Below are 22,412 nucleotides of genomic sequence, written 5' to 3'. Positions count from 1 at the left end.
TGCTTAGTCTAGACTGTAAATCTCCAAGACAGGCATTCTCTCTCTACGTTCATGGTCGGTGGAAAGCCCAACTGTGTCTCAGTTCAGCTGCAGCCCCCATGCATTGCTGTAACACAAATACAAATACCACCTCTTACCACAGGCATAAATGCAGTGTACCATACCTAGCAAAGTCAAAGAAGTTCTGGTAATGAGATCTCCTCTAAAACATCTACTCTAAAATCTCAGAGAGATGGGCAAACTGCCAATTAGTTATTTACTTATATTAGCAAGCATGAAGTTTGGAAGAATATGCATAAATGATGTTTTGTTGCAGCTCTAACTCATGTTTAAGTGGGATTATTCAAGTTCAGAGCTGCTATTTTTTTCCCAGCACTCCATGCAGACAAAGCTATATGCTTCATGATAGAAAGGTCAAGCTCAGACTGTCCAGTTTGCAGACAGAAGTGTCAGCTGGTTGGGAACAGGAGGTGCAGAAAAGCAGAAACCAAAATTGTGTTACTAGCTCATTCCATTTTAAATATCAACTGCAAAATAAAACAACCACACACCGTCAAAATAAGCCAAGGCAAGCTTATGCCTTTGTAATTGGGGCTTCTAATTGCTGCCTGTCTTGACCTTTCTCACTTTTACCTCTACGATTTTTCAGATCAGCAAAATTTACAAAGATGGCAGCTGTTGCAGGAGGTATTACAAGCTTGGGGAGCTCCTATCAGTGTGGTTCACTCAGCATCAAGAGTCATTTTTGTAAGGGGGAAAACAAACAAAAAAATTACATTAATTTAGTGTATTTCATTCATAAACATTTTTTCTGTCTTGTGAGAGCCTGTTTTTTTTTTTTTAAACACGTAGCAGTTGTAGAAAGTTTCTATCCTTTCTTATCCTCATTTTCTAGAGGAAACTATTTACACAGTTAAGTGCATCCAAGATGAGCTTCTTATTTCAGGGCTCCCTGTGCATTCAGATTCCCACTTAAGATATTTTTCACAGCTCGATTAGAGCATAGAAGCCCAGTTTGTCCAAACAGGTCTACTAATGCGACGCTCCCACAGAAGACGACGGTCACCTCCCCCCTGATGGATATATTCTGATGGAAACCACACAAGCCAGCAAATATTTGGCTGCCCTTAAAAATAAGGGAGGAAGGTTTCAGGTGCTGGGGCACACGCTGGCGCCCTGCTAGCAAACCTCTCCACCCGGCCGTGGCAGGAGACCCCTTCCCCGGTGCGGAGCCGGCCGGGGCAGTGCAAGCGCGAGTTAAAATTAAGTACGTGTGGGACTGGTTTTGGAGGTCTGAGTCGCAGGAGCGACACGAATAGAGTGCTCCGCTTAGCTTGATGCAGCTATTAGGATGCCTAATAAATATTTATAGCCCCTCACCGGGGAGGTGATTGACAGCACGGGGGCAATCCCTACCCAGCAGCTGCAGGCAAGCAGCCGCCTCGGGGAAAGGATCCGGGGGGGCGGCGGCGTGCGCGCAGCGGGGCCGAGCTGCCACCGCGCTCGCGGAGGGGCTTGGGACGGTCCTCGGCACCCCAGAGGTCCTTCCTTCCCCCCCTGCCTTCCCCCCCTGCCTTCCCCCTGGGGACTGCGGGCACCCCCAGGGCAGGGCTCACCCCGTCCCCCGGCGGGACGGGCGGCCGCTGGACTGCGCGGCGCGGCCCGCCCCGCCGGCCCGGCTCCCCCCGCGGGGCGGGGAGGGCGCTGCCGCAGTGACTGCAGTCCCGCGGAGAGCTGCGGAGCTGCCCGCCCCGCCGCAGCCGGGCTGCCTGCAGGTGAAGTGAAAGTCGTCGGGGAGAGAGGAGGAGGAGCGCATCCCGCCCTGCGCGCTGCAGCCGGCGGAGGCTCCGCGCCGCCCCCCGGCTCTCCGCGGCCGCCGCATCCCGGCGGCTCCCTCCGCTCTGCTCCGCAGAAGTGAGTGGTACCCAAAGTTTGCTTTCCCGGGGGAGGGGGTGACCTTGGGGCGGCTGCGCCGCGGGCAGGTGGGCCTGAGCGGGGCGGGGGTCGGCGCTGTGGGGCTGCGCCCCCCTCCCGACGGCGCTGCCCTCGCCGCCGCCTCCCGGGACCCTCAGCAAACTGGGGGAGGTGAAGGACAGGGCCGGGCGCCCCAGCCCTGGGGGGAGCGGTGCGGGTGCCCGGGGAGGCACCGGCAGCCTCCGCGGGGAGCGAGCCGGGCGGCTTAGCGCTGACCGCGCACGGGTGGGCTCCGGCGGCCGGCCCGGGGCGGTTCGGTAGCGCCGCATCCTTCGGCTGGTCTGGCTGTCCCTGTGCGTACCTCTGCGTGTCTTCTGCTTGTGAGTAAACTTACGAATATGTCAAACTTAGAAGTTACTTATTGGTAAGCATGGAGTACCACAAAAATTGCTTTTCCCCAAAAAATACGAAGGGGGTGTGTGTATGGCGTGTGTTGACTGTAGGCAGAAGGTTTCCACAACACAATTACTGTGCTCTTTGGAGGAGGAAAAAAAAAAATCCTCTAAGAATGTGCAATTTGAGTGGGAAGCTTTTCCTTTGAGCCCTAGGGACGAAAGTGGGGCTCTCCAGACCCCTCAAGTGGGGGGTCCCCAAGCCTTGACTTGCTGTCCTGCTCACAGGGACTGTATGAGGGTGGATGGAAGATGCTCAGGGTGGTGGTGGGGCGGTGGTGGTGGTTTGCGTGTGTCTTTGCCCATGTGTGTACCCTGAGGTATGATCTGCTGTCAGCCAAGGGCCGAGTTTTTCTGCTGCTTCTGGAGTGAATGCAAAACTATTGTTAACTTCAAGAACAGCAGAATTTGGCTTGTCCGTGTTTGGCAAAGTTCAGCCCCTGCGTGCAGTATTGGTGGGCATGGTGATGTAAATTTCTCAGACTATTTAAATGTCTTGTTTAGTGCTTTATTTCTGTGCTGCTGTTTCAAATCAGTCATTCTTAATTCTCTTTCATTTCCTGTTCTTTTTTTGTCCTGATACCTTCAAAATGCTTGCTTACAGCTCTGCAAATGAGCGTTGCGTACTGCCTGGGAAATCACAGCTGATTGTTTGTATGTCTCGGGTTGCTCAGAAAGGCTACATGGACAGCAGCTTTTTCTTACTGTGAAAGTGTAGTTAGACAAAGTATTGCATAATAACAAATATTAAGATGTAAACTTTGAGTCTTTAATTAACAGACTTTCTGCAAGTCAGAAATGAAAATCAAAGCCATATTTTTTTCTTCTGATCTTGTGAACTATGCAAAACAAAGCGCAGTATGTGGTGTGTAGAAGTCTGTATCACCTAGCTCTCTAAGAATAACGTCTTTATAGTGACCAAGCTAGAAGTTCTCTCACTAAATGTAACAACTTTTTTTTTTTCTTAACTGTATGTTTACCAAGAAATACAACCTAATCTCGAATTCCTTTGATAACACACAAACTAATGCATGCAGGAAGTTCTACGTGCACAGCTGGTCTTGCTGTATGTACAGGGTGCAGCGCCAATAGGGCACAACTCTTTCTGCAGCCAGAAACTAGCTCTGACTTCATACTGCGTGTACCCGAAGCTTGGACTGATGTGTATAGGCCCAAAGATTTTATATAATGTCATAGTTCAGGCTTGTGGGTTTTAGAGAACCTTTATCCACAGATCACTGCAAAATTAGAGGAGGAGGTTTAGTACTGAGTATTCTTAATGCTTCTGTGCCTGGAACTATATACTGTTTTTTTCCTGTACGGCAGATGAATTATTCTAAAATTGTTTCGACAATTTGCTGTAGTTTAGACTGGCTATGTTTTCTAAAGCATTCAATGTACAACAATAAAACTGCCATCGAAGAAAACTACTGCATTTAGTTACTTTTTTTTTCTGGAATATGCTTCCCCTCCTCCATAAAAGCATTGCCTTTGTATTCCTATTCATCGTCGGGTTTGTGGGGTTTTTTTGGTTGTTTTTGTTTTTTGTTTTATTTAAACAGATAGATGTTCTGAATAGCTAACTTGCTGTCTACCTACTTTCGCTATTTGAAATAGCAATCTCCTGTTTATTGCTTTGTGATAAGTTACTATGCTGTTACTCTGTATGTGTAGCTTCTGGTTTAGGCTATAGGAAGAGGTGGGAAAAGATAGCTTGCCTTTTTTTTCTGACATATTCCTAAGGAAGCAAATACTCTGGTATGGCAGAATTGTTTCTTGAGAGAATAAATTAACTTCTCTTTATTGAAGATTAAAGCTTGGCAGCTCTCTTGTGTGAAGTCTTGTGTAATAGCTGCTGTCCGGGCAGTGGTTTTGTTGGGGCGAGGATGACGTCTAGGCTGCTGTTGGTAATAGTTTGTATTTTGTAAGGTTGCCCTTAGTTGAACGGCTCTCTTGTGTTTGACATTTACTGTGACCTCTTGCTGTAAGCAAAAGGAGACAGTTGATGATTTTGAAGCTTGTCTTTCACTCAGAGTTGAAAATGAGGATGTTTAATTCTAGTTCCTCTTCTAACTCTCAGCCATGGTTGACTTTTAACTTTTTTGATATTCTATTGCATCCCTGTGACACTTGGGATTTTTACATACATATGGAAAAATTTATCCATGTACTGAGAACTGAAGTACTTAAAGGTTGTTTTATAGATACAGAAGTCTTAAAGACAAGACTAACATTTTTATAACCATTATCTTGATTGATCAGTTAATGTTTACAGAGGTCTATTAGAAGTTAAGTTACAAGCAGTGAAGAAACCAATGAGGAGAAAGTAGAATATGGGTGGCAAATATGGGACTAAGGAAAAGGACAATGCAATGAAGCAAGAAGCAAAGGACACGAAGCAAACTGAGAAGGAGGGAACTGAAGAAATAACTGGGAAAGTGGGGTGGAACTAATGTTAGCTGGCAGGGAAAGAAGAAAAATGTGGACTTTCTTTTTCTATTTGACCCATCACTCATATCAAATTGTAATGAGTTCACAATTTGATGGAGGATGAAAGGTTATTTTTACTTGCCATACCTTATGCTGATCCTGCATTTGACACTGTTGTGGTGAGCAGAAGCTCAAGCCTGTAGAGAGGAATTGTACTGCAGAACTGGCTTACTTATCTTAGACCAGTTCCGGTAACTGATTAATTAATTTTGTCCACTACCTCAGTCTTGGGCTCTTCTGCTGAAGTAGTTCACATGACTGGTTTGTCATGGTACCTGTGCATGTTTGTGCCCTGGCAGTGGTACTGAAACTGGCAACTTGGGCATTCAAAGGGCGGTTGGTGGTAACTGCTTTCCCTCATAAATAGCCTGGCTGGCATGTAAATTGCTGACCTGGGGGTGAAGGCCTTTCCAGTCCATTGCAGTTATTTGGGTGTTTGGGCCTCTTCCAAAACAGTGCTTTCCAGCCAGGCATCTCTGATTCTTTAATTCTGCAAAAAATAAATCGCTTTTGCTTGGATGTGTTGTACCGTGGTGCAAAGGGATATTCTTCTGTCATACCAAACATCTAAATCCTTCTGACTGAAAAAGGTAGAGGGCCTTGGTCTTGATCTGGTGAAGACTTGCGCATAATGCTTTACATTAAGTTTATCTGTAAGTCTCTCTACGTTTGTATTTGTAGATTTGGGTTCACTAAAGATGTCTGGGAACTTGTATACATAGTTTATGCATGCAAAACGGCTCCTTTTTTTGACACAGTTGAATAATACTTGCTTCCATTTTTCATTTACTATTAGCTGGAATTGGCTACATTCTTGAATGCCTCAATTCATTAAATAATGGAACAGTAGTTTTCCAAGCCAGCATGAAATGAAGTAACTCCAAACATGTATACAAAAATCAAGGAAAACACGGAGACCTTTGCTGCTAACACTGAGGTATGCTGCCAGATCTCGGGGTAATAATGTTACATGTGCCAGGGCGGTGGGTTGTGCCAGGAGAAGAAACAGGTTTTGTGGCAGAGACAGAATGGATTGGGACAGTGCAGTGGTCCCTCCAGAAATATACCTTGGTAGTAAAGGTTTTCTTTTTTTGATTAAGGGGATATTAAAATGCTCAGTTGTTATCCCTCCGGCTCCAGTTTCCTTGGGTGGGGGAAGGGGAACAAACCCTCCTTTAGCTCCCCATTGGAAACCCTTCACTGACTCATTGGAGTATCTCCAAATCACTTGATACAGTGTTTGAGTTTGTGCAATTTAATGGAAAGTCTGTAAAATCTTGTGGGCCATGGGTGTATGTGGTGGTTTTGTTGTGTGGGTTTTTTTTTTTTCTCATACAGTGTAGCTTTTGTATTTGTTACCATATAGTGTTTTTTTTTCTTGTATCTCTTACTTCTTGTAGTATTCTGCATCTTTTTACTTTAGGCCCCAAACTGCCCCTTTCTAAAGTGCAATTTGTGGATGTGTGAGTTTTTCTTTTTATGCAGTATAGACTAAAATCAGTTTGTAGTTCTTATGAGATGGAGGGAAGCTGTTACTTTCCTATGTCCCTCTTTGAGCACGGTGAGACATGAAATGGTGCCTCTGTGGAAGTCAGTAGGGAGTTTGGTTGAGAGCATCACAGGGTGTTTGAGTTTGGAAGGGATCTCTGGAGGTTGTCTTGTTCAACTTCCCCGTTCAAGCAGGCTCACCTAGAGTTGGTTGTCCAGGTAGCTTTTGAGCATCTCCAAGGATGGAGACTCTAGAGCCTCTCTGGGTGCCCTGCGCCACTGCTCAGTCAGTATTGCTAACAAAGATGTGGTTTCTTTTGAGGTGGAATTTTAGAGGAGTTCTTGCAAGCTTTGTGATTGTGGGCAAGTATTTGATGAAGGATGCAACTTAAACAAACAAAAACACCAGAACAAAAAACTTCTGGGCTTTTGCTTATTGCTGAGATGCTACATATGTCTCTGTGATGCTCAAACTCACAAAAGTTGGCAAGTTTTACTCTTCACCTTGCCTAGCTGGTGCTTCCCTTTCATTCAGTTTTCTTGTGATCTGTATCCCAAAAGAGCGTGAGCACAAGAAACATTAAAACCCCCATTTCCTTTACAAGGATGGAGCAGGAAGCCCTGCTTGCACTACTGGGTAAAGGACCCCTTAAGTCTGGAAGAATGCAACTTAGTCTTGCCAGATTTAGGAGTTCTGGACAACACGCATCCCTCATGCTCCTTTTTTGTGTAGGAGTGATGTTAGGGCTGACCCAGCTGATGCTGGTGTGTGCTCCCTCTCTCTGTTCCCACATCTGGATATGCAGTTCAAACAGACCTCTCTCTAGCTGGAGTCCCAAGTCTCAGAGGAGATTTTCTGGGGAACAAACAAAATTTGTATTTATTTATTAATTTGCAGTTTGTGATGAGTTCTTAGAATTTCAAAAGTGTTACAGGCTGTGAAATGCATTACTGCATGACTAATGTTGCTCCCGAATTCTGTACTTCCCTTAGAATTCATTGAAATTATATTGCATAAATCCAGTCTTGCTGCATAAGTGGGGTATAATGTACAGCATAATATGCAGACTGCTTATAATTAGGCATTTACTAATTGTTTTAGAAACTAATTGTGTATAGCTTTTCAACCTAGGAAGGTTCTTAAAAGTGAAATATAGCAGTATTAACTTTTTCTCATCATTGGCATACTATTTCCTGTTTAAACCAACTTTTTCTTGCAGTATTGTATAAAATAGAATAATAGAAGACCCTTTACGAGCATGTCAGAGTTCAGCATGTCAGTTGGATATTGGGATGCCAGTGGGGAAAAGCTGCAGAGTTCTCCTGACAGTCCATGTTCTATGTGACCCCAAGATAGTTAAGACTGAGTATTCCTTTAGTAACCTTAAGTCCTACCTTGGAAACTGCTTCTGTCTGGCAAGAGTCTAAATTCTGCGATTAGGCATTTCTATCCTTTATTGCTATGACTTTGTATGGAGGCTACTCAGAAATGTTTGCTGGAAAAAGTTTTGTAGAATTATTTGTCTTCATTTTGAAATCCGTAAGGATGGATTATATGTATTTGTTACTTAGCCATGGAGTATGCAATTAGTACTTTGGCTGAATGTGTATTATGCATCTAGTGAGGAAATGCTTTCCATTGCAACACTTACTCTAATAAAACGTATTTTAGTATGGATAATCCTCTTTTAATGTAATTGGAACATGGAGTTAATACTTAAACATCTTCAGCTTAAAGACTGATGGAATAGTTGTAGTATGCTACCATAATATCAGCGAAGCAAAATTGGAGAGAAGTGCGAAGGAGTCGCGTATTATAAGCATGACTGTAAGATTTTTGTGCTTTGTCCAGTCCCATTTCTAGCAGTCTCGTATGTGGTGGTATAGTCATTATAAAGACTTTAATTGGCTAAGAGCTTGCCAGCTTGCATTTACCAACTATGCTGAAATCCTGGCCAAACTTTTCAAGAGCGTGCAGTAATCTGCAGTTGGCTGAGAAGAGCTGATATAAATAGATGATATGGTGCTGAATTACAATTGATTATTGAAATTCAGCGAGTATGTAATAAATAGCCATAAAAAGGCAACATTGTTTCTCTAATATGGGACTTTAAATGAATGCAGTCTCTTTCTTTAATTTAGCGAAGTTAATATTTATCACAAAATCATAAAATCTGGCTCATAGTTTCATGACTCTGCAAACAAAAATCTTTTTCTGGTCTTAAAAAGAAAACAGTTGTGGTCTACTATCTGGTTGATTTCCAGTAGGAACAGTTCATTATTTTATTTGGGCTTAGGCAAAAGTTGGATGCAGATAGTGTATTTTATACATTGCTTTTCAAGCATCTTGCTTCAGAAATCATATTGGAGAACAGCGGTATCTAGCTGATAGTCTTTTCAAAATTATTTGCATTACCTCCTCCCAATAATAAATATTTTTGGCCAGATTGGAACTTTAAAAATGGTAAAATACAAAGTCTTACTGATGGAATTACTCTTTACTAATCTCTGTTTAACTCCATAATAGTACCTCCCAGATGCTAGAATAACATCAAAGTCCAATTGCATGATGTGTTGTGGCAGGTATTGTAAGGACTCATGGGATAAATCAGTGTGAAGGACCTCAGAAGATCTCTAGAGCAGCCTCCTACTCACAGCAGGGGCAGCTGTGGTATCAGGCCAGGTTGCTCAGGGCTTGATCCAGTCATGTCTTGAAAAACTCCAAGGATGGAGCCTGCACAGCCTCTCAGGGCAACCTGTGCTGCTGCTCGATTGTCCTCACAGTGAAAGTAGTTTTATGGATTATGGGTTTCTCCAGCCTGTATGGTTGGTGTGTGCTTCTGTGTGGGATCTTGCCTTTGTTGTTTGTGTTGCCTAGCAGGAGGTTTTGCAATTTGATTTTAGAAGCAGAGGGTCAGTTCCCTGACTTAGGTGTTTCACCTGTGTGCTTGGGCTGTTTCTTTTGCATGCAGAGAAGTTGGGTACCTCAGAATCCAAGCAAAACAGAATCACTAAAGTTGGAAAAGACTTGTAAGATCATCAAGTCCAACCATCACCCAACACCACCATGCCCACTAAACCGTGTCCCACAATGCCTCGTCCACACGTTCCTTGAACACCTCCAGTGATGGTGACTCCATCACTTCCCTGGGCAGCCTGTTCCAATGCTTCACTACTCTCTCAGTAAAGAAATTTTTCCTAATATCCAGCCTGAACCTCCCCTGGTGCAATTTGAGGCCATTTCCTCTTATCTTGTCACTTGGGAGAAGAGGCCAACACCCACCTCTCTGCAACCCCCTTTCAGGTAGTTGTAGAGAGCGATAAGGTCTCCCCTCAGCCTCCTCTTCTCCAGGCTGAACAACCCCAGTTCCCTCAGCCGCTCCTCATAAGACTTGTGCTCCAGACCCCTCACCAGCTTCGTTGCCCTTCTCTGGACACGCTCCAGTACCTCAATGTCCTTCTTGTAGTGAGGGGCCCAAAACTGAACACAGCATTCGAGGAGCGGCCTCACCAGCACCAAGTACAGGGGCACGATCACCTCCCTACTCCTGCTGGCCACACTATTTCTGATACAGGCCAGGATGCCGTTGGCCTTCTTGGCCACCTGGGCACACTGCTGGTTCATCTTCAGAAGGCTGTCAATCAACACCCCCACTTCCTGGGGCAGGAGGTGCAGAGAGAGAGGAAATGCCGAGTCTGGGTTATGTTTGATATCCTGTCTCCATGGAGCTTAGGCATCTGAGGCAATGCCAAGTATTGGGTGTGCAAGAAGTCCAAAGTCTGGCATTTGCAAAGCAGTATGAGGCTGAGACCAGGGCCTAGTTCCTGAAGTTTTGCTGTTTTGTGTTGTGCAGCTATAAAAGCCAACGTTTAGTTCATGACTTATCTCTGCTCCTCTGAAACTTGGGACCTGATTATGAATAGTTTGGGTCATTTTAGGTCCAGGACAAGCAGGTTAGTTGGAAGCACTTTCAGTAGTGTTTCAAGTTAGCTTGTATGTTGCTGCCTTCAAACTAGCAGTTCTTCTGTAGTAGGTGTCACATGGTGATTTCAGGAATTACTGCTCTTTGGCTCCTAGTTAGCACTTCCAGCATCGCTTGGCATGAAAATGGGAAATGAAAATTCAGCCATTCCTCAGCCTAGGTAGGTTTAAACCCACATCTCCTGTACCCCAGTATCTTAAGTTGCTGAGGGCTGTTTATGTGCCTTCTGTTGAAATTCTGCAGCTGGATGAACAAACTTCAAGATTTCCTTTTTTTAGTGTGATGGCAATGAGGAGAAAATGGACTGATGACTGCTAATGCCACTGAGCTAGAGTTCACTGTCTGCAGATGCAGTCTCTCGGGTTTTATCTATGTTACTGAGAAGTTTCTAACTGCTGCTGTATTCACTAATGGTATTAATGATGAATACATCAGCTCTCAGCATGCTAATAAGTATCATTAACTATCCTCAAAGCAGGTAAATGACATAGCTGTTGAAAAGGCAGGGTTTGCACACAGCCTTGTGTGTAAGCTCCTCCTTCAGCTCTAATGGATGGAGCTCGATGAGGGAAAACTTGAGGGCAAAAACCTGAAGGCAGATGAGGCTAAGTGTGAGAGATTCTTTCTTTTGATGCTTGCTTTAATGTTAACAGAACATCAGCGTGCACTGGAATTGTTTGACTGGAGTTGTATTGTTTCAATGTCTAACAATGCACGACTATTTATTAGTTTCTGATGTTATTATTGAAATTGCAGTATTACATCTAAAAGTTTCTAAATGATGCAGCGAGAACATTAATTGTACTTTAACTTTATTTTAACGGAAGTGTATCCCTAACAGATGAGAAATGTTTCTTCTGTGTCTACCCGACAAAGGTCACTGTGCTTTTACTTGTAGGTGCAGATTTACTGCTAGGGTTTTTTTTTTTTTTTACTGCTTTCTAGGTGCTGTCTCGTTTATGGTAGATGTTACAGATTTTCTTTTTAAACCAAGTGTTTCCATGGGTAGATATTAAGATCCTATTACTGTACTTTTTTAATTTCATAATGCAAGGCTTGTAACCAATTCTTTTATGGGTTTCTCTTTATGGTCTCTGGCACAGAGCTTGGTCTCTGGATTGCTCAATAGAGACCAGACCTCTGAATGCTTTGTATCATTCACAATAAATTAGACCATTCACTAGCATCCGCCACAGCAATTAACTGTTTTAAATTTTCTTTGCCTATGAGGGATCAAATCCCGCTCGTGTTTGCGGGAGGATTGGAAGAGAAATGGCACACTTCTGCTGGGAGGGTGAGGTTAAATGGAAGTTGGGGCATGCGATCTGTGGCACAGGGAGGAGTTCAGCACCCGCTGCCCCTTAAACTCGGGGTTCGTGTGCTAAGGCGAAGGAGGGATGTGAGCAGGCTGGGCTGCTGCCGAAGTCCTTCTCGGCCGCAGGAGGGAGCGCAGCGGCTCCGCGCTGGGTGGCGGTGGCTGCTCTGCCCGCGGGCACCTCCTGTCCCGTCCCCGGCTGCGCCCCTCGCCGCCCGCCGCTCTTGGCTCGGGCTGGGCGCACAAGACGGGATTTGTCCTTGACTGGACATCTGTGGCTTAACTCTCTTATTTGCAGGGCCTTGTTTCTCGGGGCTCTGGGATCAATGCTATTTTATGTATCCAACAGAGTTTTAAAGGTTATGTGGGGCGTCGTGTGCAGGGCAAGAACAAGAGTCTCTTTCTTGTGCAGGCTGCCGGCACGTAGCAGACTTCTAGAGTTGCTGGCAACTTTTAATGAATGATAAAGTTTTACTTTTCCTTACTAGCTTTATTTTTATGGCTGACATTTTAAAAATTCTGAACAAATATCTGTAAAGGGCACTAAGTAAGCTGAAAATTATTAAGATACAAAGATATGAAGTACAGTGATGTAGATATTTAAAACACAAATCTCGTTTATCCTTTCCTTTCTTTGGTGGATTATGCTAGTCAGAGACAATCCTGAATGGGGTTCTGTGGCCCACGTCCCCAAAGGGAACCCCCATTTTTGCACGTGTTAACTTCTTGTCTCGCTCTCTTATGCATGAGGAATTCAGCAAAGGTATTCTTTATCCTGAAGAATTTTAAAGAATAGCAGAGACCTAAACCACATGAATTTATAATAGCTCTATAGCTTATCTGATTGCTGAAAACAATTTGACTTCTAGCTTTTCTTGACTAGATTTCTGATTTCAAGGCACTATAGCTAAATGCAGATGTTCTTGTGCACAGTAGATAACCAAACCACTTGCGTGTGGGTGTGACTTGCCCATCTGCCGGGGGTGTTAGGCCCCTCGGCTTACACCTGAAATGATGTCAAGGGTGCAGAGGTGTGTCAGGAACAGCATGTGGATGCTTTCAGATATCTAAACCAGAAGCTGTTTTGCTTTACTCTTCCATTTGGAGGAATTAATTTCAAGCGGAAAGTATGTTAAGAGCTACTTTTGTATACAGAAGTGTGCATCATTGCTGAAGAGACTTGGAAGGATTTCAGATCTGATTGTGCTTTTGCATTAAATGGATGATTTGTGGTGTTTCTACTCCTCTGCCTTAGCTCTGTTGCTACTGTGTCTGTTTCTGCATTTCCCCATCATATTGCCCCCATTTGTTCCAGGAAGAGTCCTTGAGCTACTGCCTTCCTGCATAGGTAGCTTAAGGTGTGCTCTGCATTTTGTTCTGTGGCTACAGGCATCATCTCTGCTTGGCTCATGGATGGCAGGGGAAACAGCCTCTTCCCTACTTGTGCTATGCAGTTCAAATAGTTACATTTTTATATGTGGCATATATATATTTATATGTGGTAGTTACATCTAATGTGGCATAACTCACCCCTCAGCAGAGTCCCCTTCTCTCAGGGCAGCTCTTGGACCTGCCTCGTGTATGGGCGGTGGCAGTTCTTTGCATCATTTGCCCCTTGTGTGAGTTCTTGTGCCTCAGGGAAGGGAAAGCAAAAAGGGGAAAATACACTTTTTATATATTCTCACACTGCACTCCCCACCCTCCCGTGCCACCGCTCATTGTGGTGGTGGTGAGAAATCTTCTCTAGGTCCCAAATGTTAAAACAAAAGCCTGCAGTCCCCAGACCAAAATCCTGTTCCAGTGCTGGGAAGAGCAGGGTGGGAGGTGATGGTTGGGATGCATGGGGATTTGGTGAGTGACCCAGCTCTGCCAGCCACTCTGCTGCCAGACGCTGCCTCCCTCTCTGGCTGCCACGGTGAAACCCTTGCACCTTCCAGGGCTTTGCATGCAAGATGGCACATTCCCTTCTGGGAGCCTTAACCTGAGTCTTAAAAATGCAAATGAACTAATGGGCCAAGACAGTGAAAAGCAAAACCTGTGAAAGCATTGCTGAGCGATAAAAAACCAGGGTGGCTCATGTTTTCTGAGGTGCACAAAGAAGCTTTAATATTTAGAATTTAACTTTATTCAATAATCTCTTTATTCACCATTAAATTAGCATTCAGTTGTTCATCTCCTTTCTTTGCTCTCCACATCACGTCATTTAGAACACACACTGTGCTGCCCTGTCACAAGGAAAGGAGCATCAGGAGAAGCAGCTGACTCCTGCCTTTTCTTAAACACAAAATTCCAAAATATGTTAGTGTTTTTAATGCAAAACTCTTAGTAATTTTAAAATAGCTGAATTTCTATTTTTCTCTTGCTTTTTCTTGATATACTAAAACCTCCAAATCTTGAGCACATGTTAGTTTCCAAATTCTCTTATTTGAAAATAATTTTCTGTTTCCTATTCACCTATTTGTTGACCATATCAGGAAGTTCCATGATCTAATCAACTATGAAGTTATTAGGATTTCTGTCTCCTACCAAAAGGCTGGTGTGTTGGGTATATTTTTTGGGGAAAAAGCTACTAGATTCCATATAAATTGAAGTTGAGTGTCTTAGAGGGCAATCAGATATGGAGTGAGAGAGTCACAGGAAGTATATATTATAAATTGAAAAATGTGGCCATATTTTTTTCTAAATGAATAGTTTAATTATAAAAATTACAGTGGAGATTCAGAATACAGAATTTAACTCAGTTTCATTACGACATTTATAATTTGTAGTCTTGAAACTCCAGCACAAGGAACCACGTCATATGAGAATTTTAATTGTTTAAGAAATATTTTCATCCAGTGGAGAAGTCTTCAAACTATGAAACATGTATTCAGTGAATGCCCCAAAAATGAAAAGGATCTAAGATGATATTTGAAGAAACAGTTGTCTCCCAGATCAAACTCCTTTTTCTGTAGGTAAAGAGGTAATTTATGACTTTTTAATACTTGGGATTTGTGATAATCAATGTTTCTCACATAAAAGGATGTATGAGCAGCATCAGCTAATAGCGCGGGTCTTTGATTGTCACCTCTAGTTTTACTTTCATATCAAAGTTGTCATTTGCCAGTCTGGGATTAAATAAAATCTATGAACTAATTAAAAAAAAAACAAAACAAAAACAAAAAGACCAAAACACCAAAAAACCCCAAACAACAAAAACCAAAACAAAACCCTAGAAGAACTGCAGACTGAAGAAAAGTTTGGGAGTGCAAAATTTTCTTGTCAAATGGTAAAGCTGAGCTTTCCCAAGCTGAATCTTCATATGATGTAGCATTCCTCTGAAAATTTGTTAGGGATGTAAATGAAGTGCGTTGCTCAGAATTTTGCATGAGGCGTTCATCAGAAGAGTAATTTTCAAGCCTAGCAGAGTTATTCTGAACTACTGGGGGTTTGGTTGGGTGGGTGGTGGTGGGCATGTGGGTGGTTTGGGTTTTTTTTTCTATTGTTATTCAGGACCCTTTATTTACAGTGACTCTCCATAATAAAGTCCTCAAATCAGGCCAATAAGTACTGGTGGCCGAGCTTGTAATCCTTCACTCTAATATTTCATTATTACATTTCTCTTTTTTTCTTTAATTTCAAAAGCACTGTCTCTGCAAAGAAAGGAGTCCATGATAGTCTATAAACAGAATATATATTATGTTTGCAAATGTGTGTGTGTGTATAAAAAAAAATGGAGCTCTATGGGTACACCTTTCATTTTGTATTGTAATACAAATATATTGACACTTTATCTACAGATTTCTTTTGGATTAACAGTATTACTCATTCAGAGAGTGTAGTTATCAAACATAATGAACAAATATTTTGAAGGTGCAGAAACTTTTTTTATTTTTAAGAACTAGGTTAAGCATAGCAAAGCTCTAAGAAAGAATTAAACAACCCCTTCCTCTTTGGTTTGGTCTACATTAATTCCCTCAGAGCTTCCCTGAGAGCCTGCTGCCTGCAACACCTTCCCAGCCCAAAGTTAACCACCTCTTCCTTGTTGCGGGTAGTGAGGGATCTTGGTGAGGCCATTCAGGGAGTAAGTCAAGACCCCTAAAGGCAGTTCATGGAATGCTGCTTGAGCTCCTGCCACTGGAGATTGAAGGGTCCCATGTCAATCCCACTGCCTGAGAGTAAATAGGTGGTTCAGTTCATGTAATGCACAACATCTCTGCTTTAAAGTTGAAACTGAGTTCATGTTTATTCCTTGGAATGTTTCATATTTAAAAATGAAGAGTAACTACCTGTAGTGGCACAATAAATAAACTGCTTTTTTTTTCCTCTTCAGAAATACTTTTCCCCTGGAGTATTCAGCGGCAGGAGCAGTATAAGGCAGTTGCTGTGTTCAGAGAATATGACTTCTTTCCTGGCCCTGCTTTTTCATTGAACTTTTACCTTGCTAAAACAAATATTTTACGATTAAGAAGACTTGGTCACATCTGGTACTTCTCGAAAATGGTTGCTTTTCCAAGAATAGTATGCAAACATAAAATCAGAATCGCAAGCAGATGTTTGCTAATATGGCCATAGATAACCTTTCAGCTTCATGCTTAATTTTCTTAAATAACCGTCTGTAAAGAATGCAGACTAATAGACAACAGAGATAATCTCTGTCAGTGTTAATATGTTAACTTTACTGTGTTGCTGATGTTGTACTTCTTACTATAAAAGAGCATTATTTATTGTATAAAATTGTCAGCTGCTGTTTTCATAAAAGTGACACTTTGTCATTGCTTTTTTACAACCTGGAAATGCTTGCCTTTTTTTTTTTGTCTTTTTTTTTTTTAAAGAACACAAGATGACTACCTGGCTCAACAAGATTGCTAATTATGGCTTAATTCTTCCACCCATCTATTTATTATTTGTCAGAGTGCTGCAGAATGGAGGGAATTTCAGGCTGTTTTTCCTTCATTGCCTTTTCGGTGAGCTTGGCATGGCTCTTGCAGCAGGGCTGGTAAAATGGGGTATTGGCTCGCTTGACTGCTGGCCTCAAAGAAGCACATTTAAGCTTATTTAAAAAAAACCCCAAACAACCGTTCATAAGGCAGGCCAGTATCCTTTTGTTCTCTTCTTATATTATTCCCCTTCTAAATTATATTTAGTTTTGGGTAGTTCAGCTTGCAGGTGCCGCTGACAATAGTTTTCCTTCACTGAACGGTCTGCCTGTCACTGCAGGAGCAGCAGACAAAGGCGTGAGCTATACTGCCCGCTGTCTGTGCCCTTCTGGAGGGGTCCTTGTCACAGTGGGACTTTAATTGGTGGCAAAATGTAGTCAGATACCGTCATAGGGAAGGCATGACATGGGACAATGTCAGAAGTGTCCCTTAAGCAGTAAGAGCCGTGGTGTCTGGATGCTCTAAGCATGAGGTGACTGCCATCTGCTTTCCGCTGAGGTACCCAGTATGTCCAGTCTTTAGTGCAGCTAACCAGGTGGTGTTTTGGGAGTTCAGGATGGAGTTGACTAGTCGTGCATCTGAAAAATAAGTGTTGGCAGAGGCAAGTTTGGAGAGGAATGCGAATTACCAAATCTGCGTGCCCAAAGGATGAACCTCGTAAGGGAGAGGTGTGAAGTATGTTGGTGTGGTGCTGCCTGGGCTGTGCCACCGGCTGGACCCTGCAAACACCCACCCTGGCTCCAGAGAGCTGTGCTTGCTGGCGCAGCGGCATGGCTTAGCAGGGCTGGTCAGGTGGAGAAGGGAGAGATGGGTTAAGTGCCAAAATGGGTTCATGTGAAAAAACAACAAACCCATACAAGGTGTATGTTGGGGGTGGTGTGTTGTTGTGTATGGGTTTGTTGTGGTTTTTTTTTTTTAAAGTTTCGAAACGGAAACATCTCACTTGATGAGAATATTGACATTCCTCAGAAACAGAGGTGCACATGAGCCTAGAAACTACATCTCAGCATCCAAATTTATAGATGATGTAAAAGAACAGTTGGGGAAAAATAGCACAGAGCTGAGAATTCATTAGAGCATTGCTCACATTGTAGTCAAAATACCTTCAAAGAGAAGCTAACAATTAAAATAAGTTGGGAAGCAGAAGAGCCTTACAGGCATTAGGGAAGCGGTGGGTAGAGGCTTATGTGTTAAAAAAATATCCTCAGATAGAGTATTATTTTACATCCCCTGTTCTCTAGTTAGCTCCCTTTGTAACTTACAAATGGAAAATAAAATTTACAATTATAGCTGATTAGATATTATGAGTCCTCAACAAAGCATGTTTGTGTTCTGTATGCAATTATTACAGAGTTGCTGGGCACAACTTGGTAGTTGAATTTTGAGTTATCTTTTGTGTTCAAGCAATTTTGCCTCTTCTGTTTTGTATGAAGAATGAACTGTGTTCTCCTCAAACTACATCAATCTTTGGATAAAGGATATTTATATGATTTTTTTTTAACCAGTAATTATTTTCCAACTTTATAGTGAAAATTAACCTAATTTAATCAAGTATAGCCTATATAAAAGATTTTGATTATGCTGGTTGTGATTGTGTAGGCTGCATTCAGGTTTAAATAAGCAGTGTTGCCATTCTCAATTTGGAAGCCAAAAACCCAGCAACCCTCTCTGTCTCCTGTCCTTCTCCTGGCTCACTTACCTGTATGAGTTCAAGTATGTCGGCCCTTTTAATCCTAGATGTGAATCTGCGGTTCTTATTAATGGATTGTCTGGGCTTGTTCTGAAAAATGCCACTTGTGCATCTTGACGCGGGTGTTGGAGGCAATACTGAAGCATCTTCCCAGTGCCACACTCTTTCGCTGGGAAACTGAAGCAGGGAGAGGCAGAGGCACTGGGATTCTGACGTTTGCTTTCTCTTTGAGTAGTTTGAGACTCGCTTATGCAGCCAATCATTTTTAGATGTGAGCAGTGATTCCCTACTGTTAAGCAGTGTTCTTAAAACTACTTTTGTTTTGAAGTTTTGAGAGAGCACAGGCTGCGATTATCAACCTACAAGACTTGTTGAATATGGACTGTTAGCCTTAAGTTTGGGAAATGTCACTTAAATCACTGTCAGATGCAAGTTAAAAGGCAAATTGCGTAATTATATCTCAGCCTTCCAGTAGATTCACATTAATTGTTTGGTGTACTTTTGATAAGGCTCATTATCTCAATATATTATCACCTTGAACCTAAATCGCATTAATTGCATAGTTAATCTTTAAACTCATACTGTTGTTCTTGAATGATGTGAAATAATGTTATTGTTCTTTTCCACTTTATTGCTTCTAGATGTAATGTTTTATTTGAAATGACTAAAAGTAACTTAAAAATGGATGAAGCTTGGAAACGGGTATTGGTGAAATAAAGCTGAAAGATAGTATTACAAATGCTGGGAGCTCACAGGAGCTCACATTTTCTTCAGGCTTCTGTCAGCTCTGCCTTGTGATGAAACACTGAAGGGCAGCTGGTGCTTTAGAAGTTGGATCATCTGTTTGCTAACAACTGCTGCAGGGCGTTGCTACTGGGTTAAAAACGTTTGGTTTTGAGATCATTGCAATATTTTCTGGTGTGTATAGCTGTTAAATTGCTCATGCTTTAGTTGCATTTTAACTAACAATCTTTTGGTTAGTCAACCTTGATGTTGTGTTATTTGCAGGGTTTTAAGCTGTGGCAATGCTGCAGCTGTCTGTGGGAGGCCGTAAGTGCTGGTTTCGAAAGGGGCTTTGGCACATTCACTTGCGACTCACTTTTTTCCCGTTTTAGGTTTCCCGAAGCCGCAGCTTGCCGGCAGCCGCCGTGCTGCGATGCCCCGGCATGCCTCATGGCAGAGCTACCCCGCCACCCCGCTGGAGCGTGGTGCTCCCCTGTAGGGAGCTGGGTAAGTGTGAAACCCTGTCCCCAGTGCTTGCCCACATCTCACTCGCATTCAGACACAGTGATGGCTGTGGCAAACCTGGTGACGTGGACTGCGTTCATTGGCCACTTCTCGTGCATCTTATTCTGCTCTCCTGGCTTTGTCTATGTTGGAGGAAGATCTGCTGGGTAGTGGCTGTTGCATGTGTGTTTTCTTTAATTTCTGATGTGCTTGGGAGACAGTTTCCTCCGGAGAGGTGGCTATCCGTTGGATGGGGAGGATATAGAGGCTGAATTAGTAGGAGTTGGAGATGTTCACTAAGATGGTGAGTTGTCCCTTTATTGTCCCTTTTTTATACAAAAGGTAAGCATTGGGGTGGGGAAGGTAGCTTAGAGGAGGTGCATCTGGAACATCCTCTTGGTCCCCTCTTTTAAAAATAACAAATTTCTGGAAGAATCATTGTCTTCAACACCGTTCATGGCAGAGATTTCCCTCACACACCACGAGTCCCATCACATCTTCCATGTATTGCTAAAATTTGTTAGGTGATGCTATCTGGTTTGGAGTAACTATTCTCTATGCAGTATTCTGATCGCATCATTTCCCTCTTGCAAAATTGAGTTGTGGGTAGCTGGGACCTGCTGTTTGACCCTCTAAGAAAGGCATTTGGCCGTTTTCAGTGCCTGAATTGGAATTGGGCCATTCTTTATGGTTTTATCAGTGTGTCTGCTAGGGAGTCTTGCTGAGCCACAGCAAACGCTGCTTATGATTCTCATCTTTGGGAATAAATCAAGATATTTACATGTCAGTGGTTGTGGGTTTATAGATGGTTATCAACTGTTAGACAGAACTGTGGACTTCTGGACCTGGGTCCTTATCCTAATAGCCCTGGCAAGAAGTCCCTTGGGTCTAAGGTGAATCTCTAGGAATTGATCTAGCTGGGCTGTATGTCCAGGGGGGAGGACAATTAAAGTACTGCTTTGCATCTGATAGTTTGCTTTAACTCTACATATGTATGGGCAGGTTGGAGGGATGTTTCTGAAATGAAGAAATGTTGTCTCTTGGTTTTGTACGACAAAGAACAGTCCAGCTGAATCCTCTTGGACAGCCTGGAGCCTGAATATGCTAGGCAGAGCCAAGAAGAAATAATCCTGTTTTATGTAGGTAACACAGGCTGATGCTGGTGTTGTTCCTCAGACCTTTGGTTTAGGAAAATTGTAGATACAGATGGACTGTTGCCCTTTGGATTTAATTTAGACTCTGACAAGAATGCAGTTTGATTCTCTGAATTCCCTGAGGCCAAATACTTGCATTTTTTTGGTCTACTATTGTAGTTATTCTAGCACATACCAGTTCATTCATGCAGTAATTGACTTCCATTGTCAGTGTCTGAATTAATGGGGGAAGATGCTGCTGATTTTGAAAAATAGTCTGATTCTCAGGAAATGGTCTTTCAAAGTCATGCAGTTAACTGGTTATTTCCCGTCTTCTCCCGTTATCTTGTTTTGGAGAAGATGATTGAGAGGGAGAGGCTTTTCTGTCTACAGGCCTGTGAATTCGGAGGACAGCCTCTTCAGCCTGTTGTCCTGCCTTTGCCTGGAATGGAGACTACGTGGATGAGGGGTCTGTCTGCACGATCAGGACTAATAAGTTATTTTGTTAAACTGGACCACTTTGGTGGCTCTTGATAGCACTGACTGTGGCCTGTTGTTCTGATGCCTGTGGGGTGGTGCATTGGGGCAGCTCCTTTGGGAAGACTTGCAGTAGGGGTGGGTGAGTGCTGTGGCTGTGAAGCAATGTGAATTGTTGTCATGCCCATATCAATAGGAAGCTGCTTGAGAAATTGTTATCAGCAGAGCACCACCAACACACTGCTAACAGTCACTTTAACTTCTGATCATGTCCTATTCAGGGAACAAACACGTTGAGGACCACGGTTGCTCTTTGTGCCTCTGGAGGGATTGCGCTCTTGCTTGCCTCTTGGGTAGGTGGTGGCAGCAACCCTGCTCTTCTCACCTTGAGATCTGGTCTAGCATCCTGGCCTGTATCAGAAACAGTGTGGCCAGCAGGAGTAGGGAGGTGATTGTCCCCCTGTACTTGGCTCTGGTGAGGCCGCACCTCAAATCCTGTGTTCAGTTTTGGGCCCCTCACTACAAGAAGGACATTGAGGTGCTGGAGTGTGTCCAGAGAAGGGTGACGAAGCTGGTGAGGGGTCTGGAGCACAAGTCTTATGAGGGGCAGCTGAGGGAACTGGGGTTGTTTAGCCTGGAGAAGAGGAGGCTGAAGGGAGACTTCATCACTCTCTACAATTACCTGAAAGGGGGTTGCAGAGAGGTGGGTGTTGGCCATTTCTCCCAAGTGACGAGTGATAGGACAAGAGGAAATGGCCTCAAGTTGTGCCAGGGGAGGTTCAGACTAGGTATTAGGAAAAACTTCTTTACTGAGAGAGTAGTGAAGCATTGGAACAGGCTGCCCAGGGAGGTGGTGGAGTCACCATTACTGGAGGTGTTCAAGGAACGTGTGGACGAGGCATTGTGGGACATGGTTTAATGGGCATGGTGGTGTTGGTTGATGGTTGGACTTGATGATCTTACAGGTCTTTTCCAACCTTAGTGATTCTGTGATATGTTTTTCACTTTCTCAGTCATTTGAATGAGTCAGAATTCTTTTACTTTACAGATTTTGCTTTTGACAGTGTTGCTTTCACGACTGTTTTATCTCCTTGTGCTTTTGTGTGTGTCGGGGGGTGTGTAGCTTCTGCATTTCTTTTCTGCTTTCATCTTTCTTTGGATGTTAATCCAGAGGGAACACCCTTGCTGTATGGCACTTCTCTATCAGCCCTTCCCTCCTTTTTATTAATTTCCTTCCTTCCTTTCTGGGATGACTGTAAACTTTGCCCATCCTGTGATGGGATACTTGTATTGCAGATATTCTTGTCAGGTGATTGTATCGTGT

Source organism: Gavia stellata, chromosome 6, assembly GCF_030936135.1.
Source record: "Gavia stellata isolate bGavSte3 chromosome 6, bGavSte3.hap2, whole genome shotgun sequence".
Lineage (NCBI taxonomy): Eukaryota > Metazoa > Chordata > Aves > Gaviiformes > Gaviidae > Gavia > Gavia stellata.
The sequence above is the reverse complement of the archived record's forward strand: the minus strand, read 5'-3'. Positions refer to the sequence as shown.